The sequence below is a fragment of the Ictalurus punctatus genome, chromosome 15 (assembly GCF_001660625.3).
Source record: "Ictalurus punctatus breed USDA103 chromosome 15, Coco_2.0, whole genome shotgun sequence".
NCBI classification, from domain to species: Eukaryota; Metazoa; Chordata; class Actinopteri; order Siluriformes; family Ictaluridae; genus Ictalurus; species Ictalurus punctatus.
Genome location: NC_030430.2, coordinates 3,561,361 through 3,576,030, shown reverse-complemented (window position 1 = coordinate 3,576,030; position 14,670 = coordinate 3,561,361). Strand labels below are relative to the sequence as shown.

The following is a 14,670-nucleotide window of genomic DNA, read 5'->3' as shown; positions in this document are numbered from 1 at the left end:
CATCTGCACACGTGTGTTTTGTTTATGTTTCTGTCATGTCTCCTCCCCGTTCTGTCATTGGCTGGGATTTTCATGTGTGTCTGAATCGCCCTCAGCTGTGAGCATTTATGACACTGATCATGTCCACACATATACCGCGCGCCTCCCAGCACACAACGCGGAAGATTATAGTAGAGTTAGATTAGTTCATATAGTAGTCATAGTCACGGTCCATGTTTAGAGGTAGTTTAGTTCATATAGTAGTCATAGTCACGTTCCATGTTTAGAGTTAGTTCACACTGGATTATCCGCTCCCAGTTCCTTGTCATAGTTCATGTTTCTCGTTTTGTTTATCGACCCTGTTTTCCGTGTCACGACCTTGATTCATGGTTATCCCTGTGTATGCCTGTTTGCCGATCGCCTGACCTGTGCCTGTTTTGGATGACGTTTGTGGATTTGTCAGCCTGTGTCTCCTTTAAAATAAAACACTGTTCATACTGCACTTGCATCCGTCCTATCTCCGCTCCGTCACGATACGCGACACCCACACTTCCGTTATAATAAATTACAGAAGTTACACTGCAGGCGCGCAAATACAGCATATGACGACAAACTTAAATTAAACTACTTTAGTATTTACTCTCTGAAGGGTGTTTTCTGAACAGACGTAATGTAATGAGTAAATCTCCCCCACACTGCGTGCAGAAAAACTAATCCATAATGAGATTTGTTGACAACGATTTTCATAATCGATTATCGATTAGTTGTTGCAGCTCTACACTGGATAAGTGCATTAATGAGTCGTTGTACAGGTGTTCCTGTTAAAGTGAACTAATCTGGCACACCAGATGAATTTAGAATCCCTAAAATGGTGGGAAAAAGAGCAATAAGTTTGTTAGTCATAGTTAAACTGACTATTGTTAAAAGTGCTATGGAAATAAATTTTAATTGAATAGTAGTGTAAAGCATGGTGGTATTGCTGTGGGTTTTTTTGCACGTTAAGCTATTATTTTCACCTACAATCTCAGTCATGTTTTTTCTCTCTTCATTTTGTATAGTTGGTCTTGTTTGTGGTGGTTGCTGCTTCTTCTACTACTGCTGCTGCTGGAAGAAACGGTGGAAAAGTGCGATTTTCTAAAAATAAATAAATAAATCAATCAAAATAATTTAAAAATGAAAGCTTGACTAAAAATCACGTTTTTTAATCTAATGAGCACTAACCTGATTTTTTGCACTTATGTTCTTTATTCTTTTTTTCCCCGAAACATGCACACACCATGCTCAGTGGCACGTGAAGAACACTACATACAGTGCTCTCCACTAATATTGGCACCTTTGCTAAATATGAGCAAAGAAGGCTGTAAAAAATTGTCTTTATTGTTTAATCATTTGATCTTTTGTTAAAAAAATTCATACAAATACTCGAGACTCACATGAGAGCTCATGGATATCAAGCAAAAAAAAAAAAACCTTTGTTAAATATAGGTGTGCAACAATTACTGGCACCCCTATGAGTTCATGTGAGAATAATATATTTGAAGTATATTCCCATTGATATTTTACTTTTTCTTAATACACCTGGGTGACTAGGAACAGGAAATTTTTCAACCATGACTTCCTGTTTCATAGGGGCATAAATATGAGGGTGCACACAGGCCAAATTCCCTTAGTCATTCATAACAATGGGTAAGACCAAGGAATATAGCTGTGATGTGCTGCAAAAAAATGTCCAGGACCTGGACATTTTGCTAGAACACATGCTAGAACTCTATCAAATATCAACAGATATTAAATAAAAACTTGACCGTCACTGACAGAAAGCTTAAAATGGGCTGTGGTTGGATCTTCCAGCAGGACAATCATACATCAAAACAAACAAAAATGGTTTACGGACCACAAAATCAAGGTCCTGCCATGGCCATCGCGGTCCCCTGAGTTGCAACACATAGAAAACCCCACAGGTGAACTGAAGAGGAGAGTCCACCAGCGTGGACCTCGAAATTTGAAGGATCTGGAGAAATTCTGTATGGTCTTCTATCCCTTGCCATATAAAACTCAGAACGATTGCAGAACAATTCTAAGTGTTTCCAACTCCCAAGACGGTTCTGTAGAGCCCGAAGGTTTATAGACCAGAGGATGATGTTTGTTGGTAAACAAAACCTATTAGCTGTACTCCTGCTTGTGAATCAAAAAGGGCTTTGACTGCATGCATGTTGTGATGACTGTTAAATGTCTGATGACTTAAATGTCTGATGACTGCATGCATGTTGTGATGACTGTTAAATGTCTGATGACTGTTAAATGTCTGATGACTTAAATGTCTGATGACTGCATGCATGTTGTGATGACAAATATCTGATGACTGTTAAATGTCTGATGGTTGTTAAATGTCTGATGGTTGTTAAATAAAAATACATCAAGAAACAAGTTTTAGGATTATGATTTATTACAGTTGACATTTCCAGTCCACAAAGTGAACGTCTGGTGAATTTATTTTCAAGAAAGACATTTCAGTTGGTGCAGACTAGTTTTGAGATAGTTGTCATGGCTGAGGATACGAATGTTATTTGGAAAATAAATGTTTTTGCATCGGTGTATGAAGATAATCGATTAATTGGACGATTTCCCCCAACTCCTGTTTTACACAACTGTTTGTCCAAAACAGAAAAGAACCCAATACACACACACGAATATATATTATTAATGTAGGACGGTAGTTTAATTGGGTGCTTTTTGTGCATCCATAAAAATAACGCATAAATACTATAAAATAAATGTTTTACACATATATATATATATATATATAAATTTATTGTATAGTATTTATGCTTTTTTTTATTGATGCACAGAAGGAATCCAATTAAACTACAGTCCTGCATTAAAAATAAAAACTCACTTTCACTGCACCTTGTGGTTTATGTTCCTCACTGCCTTTAGGAATATTATTTTACTTGTTTACTTTTGATCGTAGTGTTTTAATGAGGCATTACAGATCTCACTCGCGCTCCCACTCTGTATCACTGCGTCTGCACCGCGTGTGAGGAGCAACGCGGCCTCGTTACTAACACGTCACTTTTCCATTATAATAAATTACAGAGGTTACACTGCAGGTGCGCAAATACAGCATATAATGACAATAAACTTAAATTAAACTAAACCTTTTAAGCAACTTGCACCAGTTTCCCCTGCCCCTTACACACAGTGGAGCATTTTGGATATAAACATAAGTTTGTCCTCGTGCATGAGTTTGATCTCCGCAGTGTTTAAAATGCCCCCCTCTGCCTTAGAGGACTTGGAGGTTACACACTTTTTCCTCAGTCACGTGACGATTTCTCCTCCGTCATAAAAGGTAACGCTGACAGAAAGTATACTGAAGAAAGTTTTACGGCGAACAAGAGAGTTCGGCTGTGTCCCAAACTGCACACTTGCCAACTATAGGCCTGTAGTGGGGAAAAATACATGCATCTCGGCTACTATACAGTAGGTAAGTATGCGATTTGAGACGCAGCCCATGGCTTCAAGCAGTCGTCTATTTGCACGTATAGCATGACTAATAATTAACCGCACTTGAAGCGTTCGTAAAAAATTTAAATAAAAACACCCAAGACTGTATACGGTACCATAACGAAGACGAACTGTATGTCGATACGTGAAATTTTGGAGGGACGTCGGATGGCGTGGCGCGGTGACGTAATGACGCGGGCTCTTAATCTAATTATGATCTATTACATGTAAAACGGGTACATGACAGGAGTATTCTAAAAGCGACTCATGTAAACACCTCAATCACATTATTACCTTACTTAGATTAAGGTCAATAATTAGATTATTGCTGTCCATGTAAACGTAGTCATTGTCTCAACACACTGTGAAGAGGGTGGTTCAAGTGGCCAAAAAATCTGCAAGGATCACAGCTGGAGAATTGCAGAAGTTAGTTGCGTCTTGGGTTCAGAAAGTCTCCAAAACTACAATCTGAAGTCACCTACATCACCACAAGTTGTTTGGAAGGGTTTCAAGAAAAAAGCCTCTACTCTCATCCAGAAACAAACTCGAGCGTCTTCAGTGTGCAGACACTACTGGAACTTCAAATGGGATCGGGTTCTATGGTCAGATGAAACCAGAATAGAGCTTTTTGGTAATAAACACCAGAGGTGGTTTTGGTGCACACAGAGAGGTAGTCATATGGAAAAGTACCTCATGCCCAGGGTTAAATATGGTGGAGGCCCTTTAATGTTTTGGGGCTGTTTTTCTGCCAGAGGACCTGGACATTTTGTTAGAACACATAGCATCATGGTCTCAAATATCACCAGCTATTAAATGAAAACCTGACTGTCTCTGCCAGGAAACTTATAATGGTCCGTGGTTGGATCTTCCAGCATGATCCAAAACATACATCAAAACCAACACAAAAATGGTTTACTGACCACAAAATCCTGCCATGGCCATCCCAGTTCCCAGAGTTGCAACCCATAGAAAACCCCACAGGTGAACTGAAGAGGACACTCCACCAGCGTGGAGCTCTAAATTAGAAGGATCTGGAGAAATTCTGTATGGTCTTCTATCCCTTGCCATGTAAAACTCCGAGCTGTTATCTTGGCAAAGGGAGGTAGCACAAAGTATTGACTAAAAGGGTGCCAATAATTATTGCACACCTATATTTAAAGTGTTTTTTTTTTGGATAAACCTTTTTGTTTTGTTTGCAGTTGTCTGATATCCATGAGAGTAGACTATTTTTGTGAATTGTTTGAACAAAAGATCAAATGGTTCAACAATAAAGGCAATTTTTTTTTACAGCTTTCTTTGCTCATATTTACCAAGGGTGCCAATATTAGTGAAGGGCACTGTATATCTAAATAAACAATGCTTATCAGCATGATCACATTGGTGTAGTTTTTATCAACTTAATTTGCCTTTCTGTTCCAGAACGATTCAACTTGATTCCAAACCATAAGACGATTCTGTAGTTCTCCACCATTTATAGACCAGAGGAATCTTCACCAAAAAGCATGTACTGACTGACTGAGACCCATACACATCCCAGAGTCTCTCCAGCAACCTAATTTGATCAAGATTGGGATGACAACTTGCTTTACGATACTGAATAACCTTAGCATTTATGTACAAATATGTATGGTGGCCAACCATCAAGGGAAGTCCCACAACGCCATCGAGTCACCGGATTAACTTTACGTCCTATAAAGGAAGCCAGCTTACCGGCAAGAAGGGGAGAAACGGCAAAGCTCAGTGTTCTCCTCTTGGATTATACAAGCAATTACTTTTTCATGTTGCCTTGCCTGATCTTGCCTGTGATCATTTTCGTCGCATTGAGGAATTATCGGAAGTTGTGCATTATTTTCCTTTTCTGAGTCACAGAACATCAGTGCTTCTCACGAGCTCCCAGACTGAGGCGTGTTACCGGTGAGGCCGTTCCGACACATACACTCACCCACGCTACCCTGGACCTTTACTGACAATTCAAACGCACTCACACAGTTTTGTACATTGTCTATAATTTGCTGTTCTCTGTATTTTCTTTAACTTTTTGTATAATACAGTTTGGGTTTTAGCAGAGTTACTGGTAGCAAGGTTTTTCTTTCTTGTGTATACAGTATCTCAAAAGTGAGTACACCCCTCACATTTCTGTAAATATTTGATGATATCTTTTCATGTGACAACACTGAAGAAATGACACTTTGCTACAATGTAAAGTAGTGAGTGTTCAGCTTGTGTAACAGTGTGAATTTGCTGTCACTTCAAAATAACTCAACACACAGCCATTAATGTCTAAACCGCTGGCAACAAAAGTGAGTACACCCCTAAGTGAAAAGGTCCAAATTGGGCCCCAAAGTGTCAATATTTTGTGTGGCCACCATTATTTTCCAGCACTGCCTTAACCCTCTTGGGGTTGGAGTTCACCAGAGCTTCACAGGCTGCCACTGGAGTCCTCTTCCCAAAAAGTCCCAAAGTGTCAAGGTCTCGAACATCCACCAGCTCTGTGATGTCGTCATGGAGGAGTGGAAGAGGACCTGTGAAGCTCTGGTGAACTCCATATAAATGATTTAATCACGAAAATAACAGCGCAGTGCCCCCACTGAATAATTACCTCACTCACACACTATGAGCTATATGGGTATTCCTCAGAAACAAATATCAAACATAACAATGTCAAATATATACAAACCTTATTAAATGAAAAAGACAAGTTCAATGCAGCCAAACAATATGTATAACAAAAAAAATAAAATAATTTTCCCTATATTCTTTAACTGTATGAATGTATACTAGACAAATTTAGATCAGTAAACTCAAATACTCATTTCCTCCTCACAAAATGACATACCAGAGATAACCAATGCCTCAGATGGTTTTGGGCTAAGAAACATTAAACACCACGAGCCATATAGTTTATATTTAATAACTTAAACCCTTTTTTGTTAAATGTTCAAAACCTTTACCAAGCGCTTGGGTTTTCTGTTGGGGCCCGTGAGTTGGTGCACATACCAAAAAAACCTCCTGGGTTCCTTTAATGAACGGCTACTAAAAACTCTCCATTACTCACGCCTCTCAAAGAGAAGAATTAGCTGACTTGGAAACGAGCTGAGTGAGGGAATGAATCCGCTGCAAACAAGGTTCCAGTAGGCCACAGTCGAGTCAGCGATGCAGGTTTGACGGTAGAGTCCTCCTCAGCACGGTCCTCCTCAGCACGGTGCTACCGTGCTACTCAGCACGTCCTTGTCCCTTCAGTTTCACGGTGAAAACTGCGGCTGGCGGTTACAGCTGTCCGTCTCTCACGACGACATTAGCTTAACGTCCACGAGTTACAGTTTGTACTTGGCTTTATTTCAAGCTAGTGCAAAACAATAAACACAGATAACCTAGCTGCACTTCACTTAAACCTACGGTTCACAAAGTTACCAAACTGCTAGTTGCACACGACTCTTAGCTGAACAAAATTATATTTGCGCCACTACTGTAACAGTACTTTAGTCTACAAACATCGTCACCTCGGCGTTAAAACTCCATTTTCTGCTCCCGCGTGTCATTCCCTCCAAGTCGCTTCACCTCTCATCCCACTCTTTTCGCCACGCCCCAACAAAGGTGATGTCTGATTGGCTAAGAGTGTAATTAAACAGGAAACCTATTGGCTTAGACTACTCCACTGAAAACAATTTGCAACTCGCCCTAAAACAAAGAATTATGGGAAATGTAGTTTTCCATTGAATTTACCAAAATATGTAGCGAGCACGCCATTTATTCAGATGCGTTTCTGGGAGGTACCTACATTTGTAAAACAGCACAGGTATTTCTGACTGTAAAATGAACAATAGCTTTATATTAATAGGATAGGATCTAGTACATTATTGTTTCTAAAGTAACAGCTCATACACCGGGATGTGGATGCTTTATATAATACATGATTTAAACATGTTTAACAAAGTAAAGTGTTTTTTTGGAGAAGTTTTATTAACATTTTTGGAAGGAATTTCTGTTGTAAGCACGCTCAGTCTTGGTTACATTTTCAGTTTTCACAGTAAAATGACAGGCTGTGCTTTGTTTGTGTGTGTGTGTGTGTGTGTGTGTGTGTGTGTGTGAGAGAGAGAGAGAGAGAGAGAGAGAGAGAGAGAGAGAGAGAGAGAGACTGGTGAGGGAATGACTGTCTATCATAGCTATAACATAGGTGAGAACAGGAGCTACAGTGGTTTCCTCAATAAATAAATGACCAAGTATAATATTTTTATCTCATTTGTTTAATTGGGTTCTCTTTATCTACTTTTAGGACTTGTGTGAAAATCTGATGAAGTTTTAGGTCATATTTATGCAGAAATATAGAAAATTCTAAAGGCTTATAAATAATTGCTGACAAATCACTGTGGTATAAGTGGAATAACAGACTGTATTTCCCCCTAATTTTTATTTTTTCCAGAAAAATCCTGTGGAAATCCTGGCAATATTCCCAATGAAAAGTATATATATCAATCTACAGACGGAAATTGGCTTGGTGCAACCATCACAGCAAAGTGTCATGAAGGGTAAAAATTGTTATCCATATTTGGTTCTGCACACATGAATCTGCACAGGGTCCAGTTTCTTGGATTAGGATCATTTTAATTGTTCTAGGAGTGCTGGGAAAGTATGTTCTCTCTCTCTCTCTCTCTCTCTCTCTCTCTCTCTCTCTCTCTCTCTCTCTCTCTCTCTCTCACACTCTCTCTCTCACTCAAACCAATCCACCATGTCACAGAGATCACACTTTTGTCCCCCATTCTGATGTTTGATTAACTAAAGCGCTTGACCTGTATCTGCATGATTTTATGCCCTGGATTAGGGCTGCAACTAACGATTGTTTTCATTATCGATTAGTTGGACAAGTATTTATTTATCTATTTATTTATTTATTTATCTATTTATTTGATTAATCGGATGGGGATGGGGCAATCTTTCAGTACGATATTTTTTGTTTATTTAAAATAAAACTCACAAACTGAGTGTTACAAATATAAACTTCAGACTAAAACTTTACACAACTGTTTGTCCAAAACAGAAAAGAACCCAATACACACACACAAACACACCCACACAAGAATATATATTATTAATGTAAGACTTTAGTTTAATTGGGTGCTTTCTGTGCATCCGTTAAAATAATGCATAAATACTATAAAATAAATGTTATATAAACGGAAGTGATCTCTCTCTCTCATATATATATATATATATATATATATATATATATATATATATATATATATATATATATAAATTTATTTTATAGTATTTATGCATTATTTTTTTATGGATGCACAAAAAGCACCCAATTAAACTACAGTCCTGTTGGGATAAAGCAAATAACAGCTTTATCTTTGCCTTTCCTCCGTCACCCTACAGCCTCTTGGTTGGTTCACTCGAAAGAAAACTTAGCGCATGTGGTTTACCACTGAGCGTATGCAGGCCTGGAGAGTCTAAATGAACACACTGACACTCAGAGCAGTTCAGAGAGACTTCTGCTTTATTGTAGAATCACAGAGGTTTATATACAGGGGTACAAATAGCCGGGCGTGGGCGTACTGCTGTGTGGAAATAATGTGGCAGTTTAAACTGTCTGCCACGTACGTGAAAAATATCTTAGGCCGGATGAGGAAGTTCAACAGGTTTTGATCATGTATGGGAAATGTTCGCTAGCAGAAAATAGGAAGTTCAAATGATGACGTCAATTGGGACATGCACATGAGACACGTCTGGAAAGTCCATAAGACAGAAATCAAAACTATAACCAAAACATACTTATAGATATCTGAGGGAATAGAGAATAGAGAGTTTCCCACAAGTCCAAAATTAATAATAAAAACTCACTTTCTAATGCACCGTGTGGTTTCTGTTACTCGCTGCCTTTAGGAATATTATTTTACTTGGGTTTATTTTTGATCGTAGTGTTTTAATGAGACATTACAGATGTCTCATGTACACATTCCAGAGTCTCTCCATCAAGATTGGGATGAGACAACTTGCTTTACGGTATTGAATAACCTTAGCATTTATAGCAAAGAAAATGTATGGTGGCCAACCATCAAGGGAAGTCCCTCAACGCCATCGAGTCACCGGATTAACTTCACGTCCTATAAAGGAAGCCAGCTTACCGGCAAGAAGGGGAGAAATGGCAAAGCTCAGTGTTCTCCTCTTGGATTGTGAATAAAGTTGCTGAGAAAACCTTTGGAAAACTGAGTTCCAGTTTGTAAGACTTGTTTCTGTTTGGATGCACCTCCTGTCAGTCATTTTATAGACACTCTGTGGGTCCCCATAACATCTTGGGGGCCGAGCTTAATGAATATCTGTGGGAGTAAGCTCAAAAAAAAAAAACATTCAAATGTTGAACCCATCTAACCAGCTTGGAAAAAAACTTGGCTAATGCACCTTTAAAGCTACATGCCCATTTTAATTAGGATGTACAAACATCACCCAGAATTCCTGATGCCCATGTTGACTTCTCCAAATATAATTCCAACAAATCATATCCTGGTTTTCCCAGCCCATTGTTCAGTCTTTACAGATCTTTGTCAACGTTTGTTCACTTTTTCTACAAATCCCTGAACACTTCAAAGAGCAATCCCTGGAAAACAATCACTTCATTTTTTTCTATGGACATCAAAAGCCTATTTACAGTCATTCCTAATAGGGATGGATTGATGGCCTTAGAACAAATTCTAGATTTGTGACTGGACAAGAAGATTATAAGAGCTTGTACTAACACCTAACTGCTGCAAATTCATTTCCAGGCTTTACTCCCAAGTAAGATGTGTTAGTATGGGCACTAAAATGGGATCCTCTGATGCGAACGTCTTTGTTGGGTTTGTTGAGTAAAATTTCTTTAATCAAATTATGGGGCAGGTACCCACACTATTTATTATGTACGTTGAATGAAAAAACATTGAAGACATATTTTTGAAGTCTGCGGATTACACTTAAAAATCAAACAAAACAAAGCAACTGTCATGATTCCCCCTTGAAGCAGCGTGCTCTAAGCGCGAATGCGCAAGCACCTTCTGTTCCATTGTTGACAATAGTGACATCTGGACACATGTGTTTTGTTTATGTTTCTGTCATGTGTCCTCCCTGTCCTGTCATTGGTTGTAGTCTCACGTGTGTCGGAATCGTCCTCAGCCGTCAGCAATTACGAGGCTGATTATCTCCGCATATATACCACGCGCCTCCCATCACACAACGCGGAATGTTGAATGAGTTATAGTCGATTAGTTTAGCGGCCTTACGATAGATAACCGCAGTAACAGTCCATAGTGTCATGTTTCCTGTTTCGATTCATAGTCTTAGTTCATGTCATGTTTCATGTTTAGTTTCGTTAGTTAAGTTCACGCTGGTTTCTCCGCTACCAGTCCCTCCTCGTAGTTTATGTTTAATATTCGGTATATTGACCCTGTATCCCGTGACCACGACTCTGATTCCTGCCTTGCCTCGTTTATGCCTGTTTGCCGATCGCCTGAACCTTGCATGTTCCTGGATTACGTTTTTGGATCACGTTTTGGATTTGTCTGCCTGTCTCTCCTCAAATAAAACTCTAAACTGCACTTGCATCCGTCCTATCTCCGCTCCGTCACGATACGTGACAGCAACGAGGTCAGGTTTTTTAATCAGGGGTTTGATAACTGCTATAAGTGATTTAGGTACATAGCCACCGCTAAGGGAAGAATTGATTATTTTTAGAAGGGGTTTGATTGCTCCTGGAATAATCTGTTTGAAGAAACATGTAGGTAAGGGATCAAGTATGCAAGTTGATGATTTTGATGAAGAAATGAATGAATTTAGTTCGGTCTCTATAAGGGGAGTAAAACATTCTTCTTGAAAAGGTTTTATGAGGACAAGGTTTCTTTAAAAAATTTTATAAAAGCGTTCACTCAGTCTTTGTTTCTCTCTGATCAACACGATCTTCTTATGTCTCAATGAGCTTCTGTCTGTTTCTGCTGTCCTAGCTGATATCTACCTCCCTTCCTGAGGCCCTATCCTAACTCCTTAATTGTCCTCCAGCCTCAAGGTTATTTACATCTGTGTAGGAAAGTACAGGCTGATACAGAAAAACAATTATTGTTCAGTAAGACACAGAATTCATCTAACTCAATACACACTTAGAATAGAACTTGATCATAAAGTGTTCTATGGGTTTAGATTATGCTTCTAAATATTGATTGTACATATAGATTATGCTTAAGAAATAAATATAAATGTTCGTAATACATACTGATTACACTTTATTAGCATATCCAAATGTTAGTTACACATATATTACACACATTCCTCTGTAGTGGACATTTTGTTTTTGCATCTCTCTCTTTTCTTTAAACTTATTTGAGTTTCCCTTTTAATTTCTGCTGTGCGATAAAGAAAAAATTCCACCAAATATAATATTTCCTCTTTCTGCTAAAAAAAAACAAACAACCCAAAAATCTTCCTGCACAGGGCAGCTGCAGGATTTAAACCTCCAACCCTGGATGTGTGAGGCAGTTTGCTAACCACTAAACCACCGTGCCTCCCTGTGTAATGTTTTTATTCAGAAACACTCAATATTCTTTTACTCTGATGGGAGACATTTTCTTTTACGTGGGTTCTCAGGAGGATATTAGCTAAGTAATTATACACAAAATTCTGCTCCTTCCTAATCCTCCTCCTCCTCTACCTTTTCCTTCTTCTATTATCTTGTATACATTTACTGTCTGTGCTTCAAAAGTAAATGTAACTTATGTCATGGAAATTACACAACACACGCAGACTCATCCTCTGAAGATAAAAAGATTTATTACAGAAAGATGGTTAATACAGGATAGAATAAAGCAGGATAGAATAATGAGAGAGCGAAGGCGAAGTTCAGAGGCAAAGTTCCTGGAACTTCTTATAATAAATCGCCTCCATGTAATACTTCTTTCAATGTAATACACACATTTCTTATATCACTGACTCCCTTCCATACAGACAGCAATACACAATGACTTCATAAAATTCTAATTCTAAATTCTTGATGATTCCTACCAGTCAATGGGAAGGCTGCATTGGTCTTTTGCTCTGCATAATAAAGGGCAAACCTTTATTTAGGGCAAAGGTTTCTGGATGAAACTTTTCCACAGGCGCCCTCCGGTTTGCTTGTTGTCCAGAAAAGCTGAAAAGACTCACGCAGCCCAACCAGGAGACGCCAAATTGTAGTGGAAATTAGACAACACTCGCAGACTCGTCCTCTGAAGGTAAAAAGGTTTATTTCAGAAAGATGGTTAATACAGGATAGAATAAAGCAGGATAGAATAATGAGAGCATTCTGAAGAGCTTGTGCTTAACCACTATGTAACCCACTCATCGAGGGCGGGTCACTTACCGGGGTATTACAGCGTGTGATGACCGTAATGAGTAGTCGATACCTAGATGGTTGTAATTGGGCCAGATCAAAAGACTATAGATTCACTCGCTGGAGCTACGAGTTGGATGGCGACAGTGAAGTGCCAGACACACAAATTAAGTTAACTTCATATATTGTATAAAATACCAAATAGGAACAAATATAACAGTAAGGAAATAAAAGAAATAAAAGAAATAACAAATTAGAATCCCGAACTTATACACTAAACAATTATCAGATGACTACAGTATATGTACACTACACAATTATTAAGTTAACACATCTTTCAAACGAAGTGGTACTCAAATCAGATCACACTGAACTACTCACTTAACTAAACTCTGGTCTTGGTGAGACGGAGTTCACAGTCCCTCGGTTCTCCGAGTACCGAGTCAGTACAGTCTGTGTGTCCTCCTCCAAAGGAAACAAGTGTCAATGTGCACACAGTTTTACCTGATCCCTTGGGCCAAGGGAAACTAAATCAAAGCTCTCAGCACAGTGTGCTGAAATTGCAACCTCCTATCTGCAATCAGGTTCTAGGTCAAGTGGGGTTGGCTTGCCATCCATTACTGGAACAGTTTCTCCGAGGTTATCCAGAATCTTCGCCGACAGGTCGGACTCCACCGTATCCGCATTCAAACAACATATGAACTCAACATTAAAACCTGACCTGCCTGAGATAGGTCACATAATATTACTTAACAGCTAACTATTAACATGGTCAGCATAACTGGAGTTAATATCAAAAACTCAGTAACCACATTCATAATACACAATAATTTTATTGGGTGAATGTAGGGCATGAAAACTGGCTATCTGCTAACATTCACTAACATCAGTGTTTCAACGGTTACTAGGCCTCAAGGCGTAACAGTTAATACACTCAATTTAACATTCGACATAAAATACAAATACAAACATACAACTCAATGGAGCTACTCCACTTACCAGTGGTAGCAGTCCTAAATACAGAATACCATGAAATATCCTGTTTGTGTCAGTTAATATGTACACAATTTATTAAGAAAGATAAGGCACCTTAGCCATTAGCTTACAGCTCACAGCTAGCATACAGCAACACGAGGCGCGGTGGCTCCCGCCATTTATACCGAGGTCAATAATCTAAAATGGAGGATGACGCATATAAGTTGACGGATATAAACTCACCAGTGCAAGAGAACAGCACATTACTCTAGCATGCCTTCCAACTTCGACTCTTTCGTGACACTCAGCACTGTTGGTAATTTATACCCGTAACGGCAGCATCAGCATACCGCTACGATGACCCAGTTACTACTGGAATCTCTTCCTATCTCCCTCGCTAGCTGAGAGGCGGGCTCAGCCATCCCATTGGCTGGAATGTAGAAATTCTCACTCCTACAGGCTGATGTCCTAACAGCACCCTAACCTCTTATTGGATGATAATAATATTCACTCCGAACTTATTTATTTATTTAATCTATTTATATCCAAGTTTTACCCCTGGGTTACAACTACTATATATATATGAAATGCAGAGCATGACACACTTCTGTGTACCGATAAGAAGCAGTTTGAGGCAGTTCAAACAGGCTTTGTTTCAGGGTCTTAGAAGATGTGCATATGAACCTTGAACAGAAAAACATGTTTGTGTCTCTGTATAGCAGATAAACATTCTGTTCTGATCAAAGTGATATGACATGGACTTCTTAGGCGTTATCCTCAGATGAACAGAACAAGAACAAAACTATTGCAAAGTAAAAATGAATAATTTCCTTCACATTTATTTAGCTCATATATTTTTTATTTCAGGGTAACTTTCTTGG

General features: G+C 38.8%; 1 protein-coding gene and 1 long non-coding RNA gene across 7 annotated transcripts in view; one reads left to right on the top strand and one right to left on the bottom strand.

Annotated features, from left to right (window-relative positions):
* LOC124628938 (C4b-binding protein alpha chain) overlaps positions 1-5,550 on the top strand; it is a 53,767-nt gene extending 48,217 nt beyond the window's left edge. For all 6 annotated transcript variants that reach the window (XM_053686484.1, XM_053686483.1, XM_053686481.1 and 3 more), the window contains 2 exons: positions 1,038-1,095; positions 4,903-5,550. The gene's annotated coding sequence lies outside the window, so the exon portion shown is untranslated. The remainder of the gene's footprint in view (positions 1-1,037; positions 1,096-4,902) is intronic.
* Positions 5,551-12,259: 6,709 nt separating this feature from the next.
* On the bottom strand, positions 12,260-14,294 carry LOC128635152 (uncharacterized). Its single transcript, XR_008398043.1, has 2 exons — positions 14,033-14,294; positions 12,260-13,279 (listed from the first exon to the last, which is right to left on the bottom strand). It is a non-coding gene; the product is annotated as an uncharacterized LOC128635152 (long non-coding RNA).
* Positions 14,295-14,670: the final 376 nt, after the last annotated feature.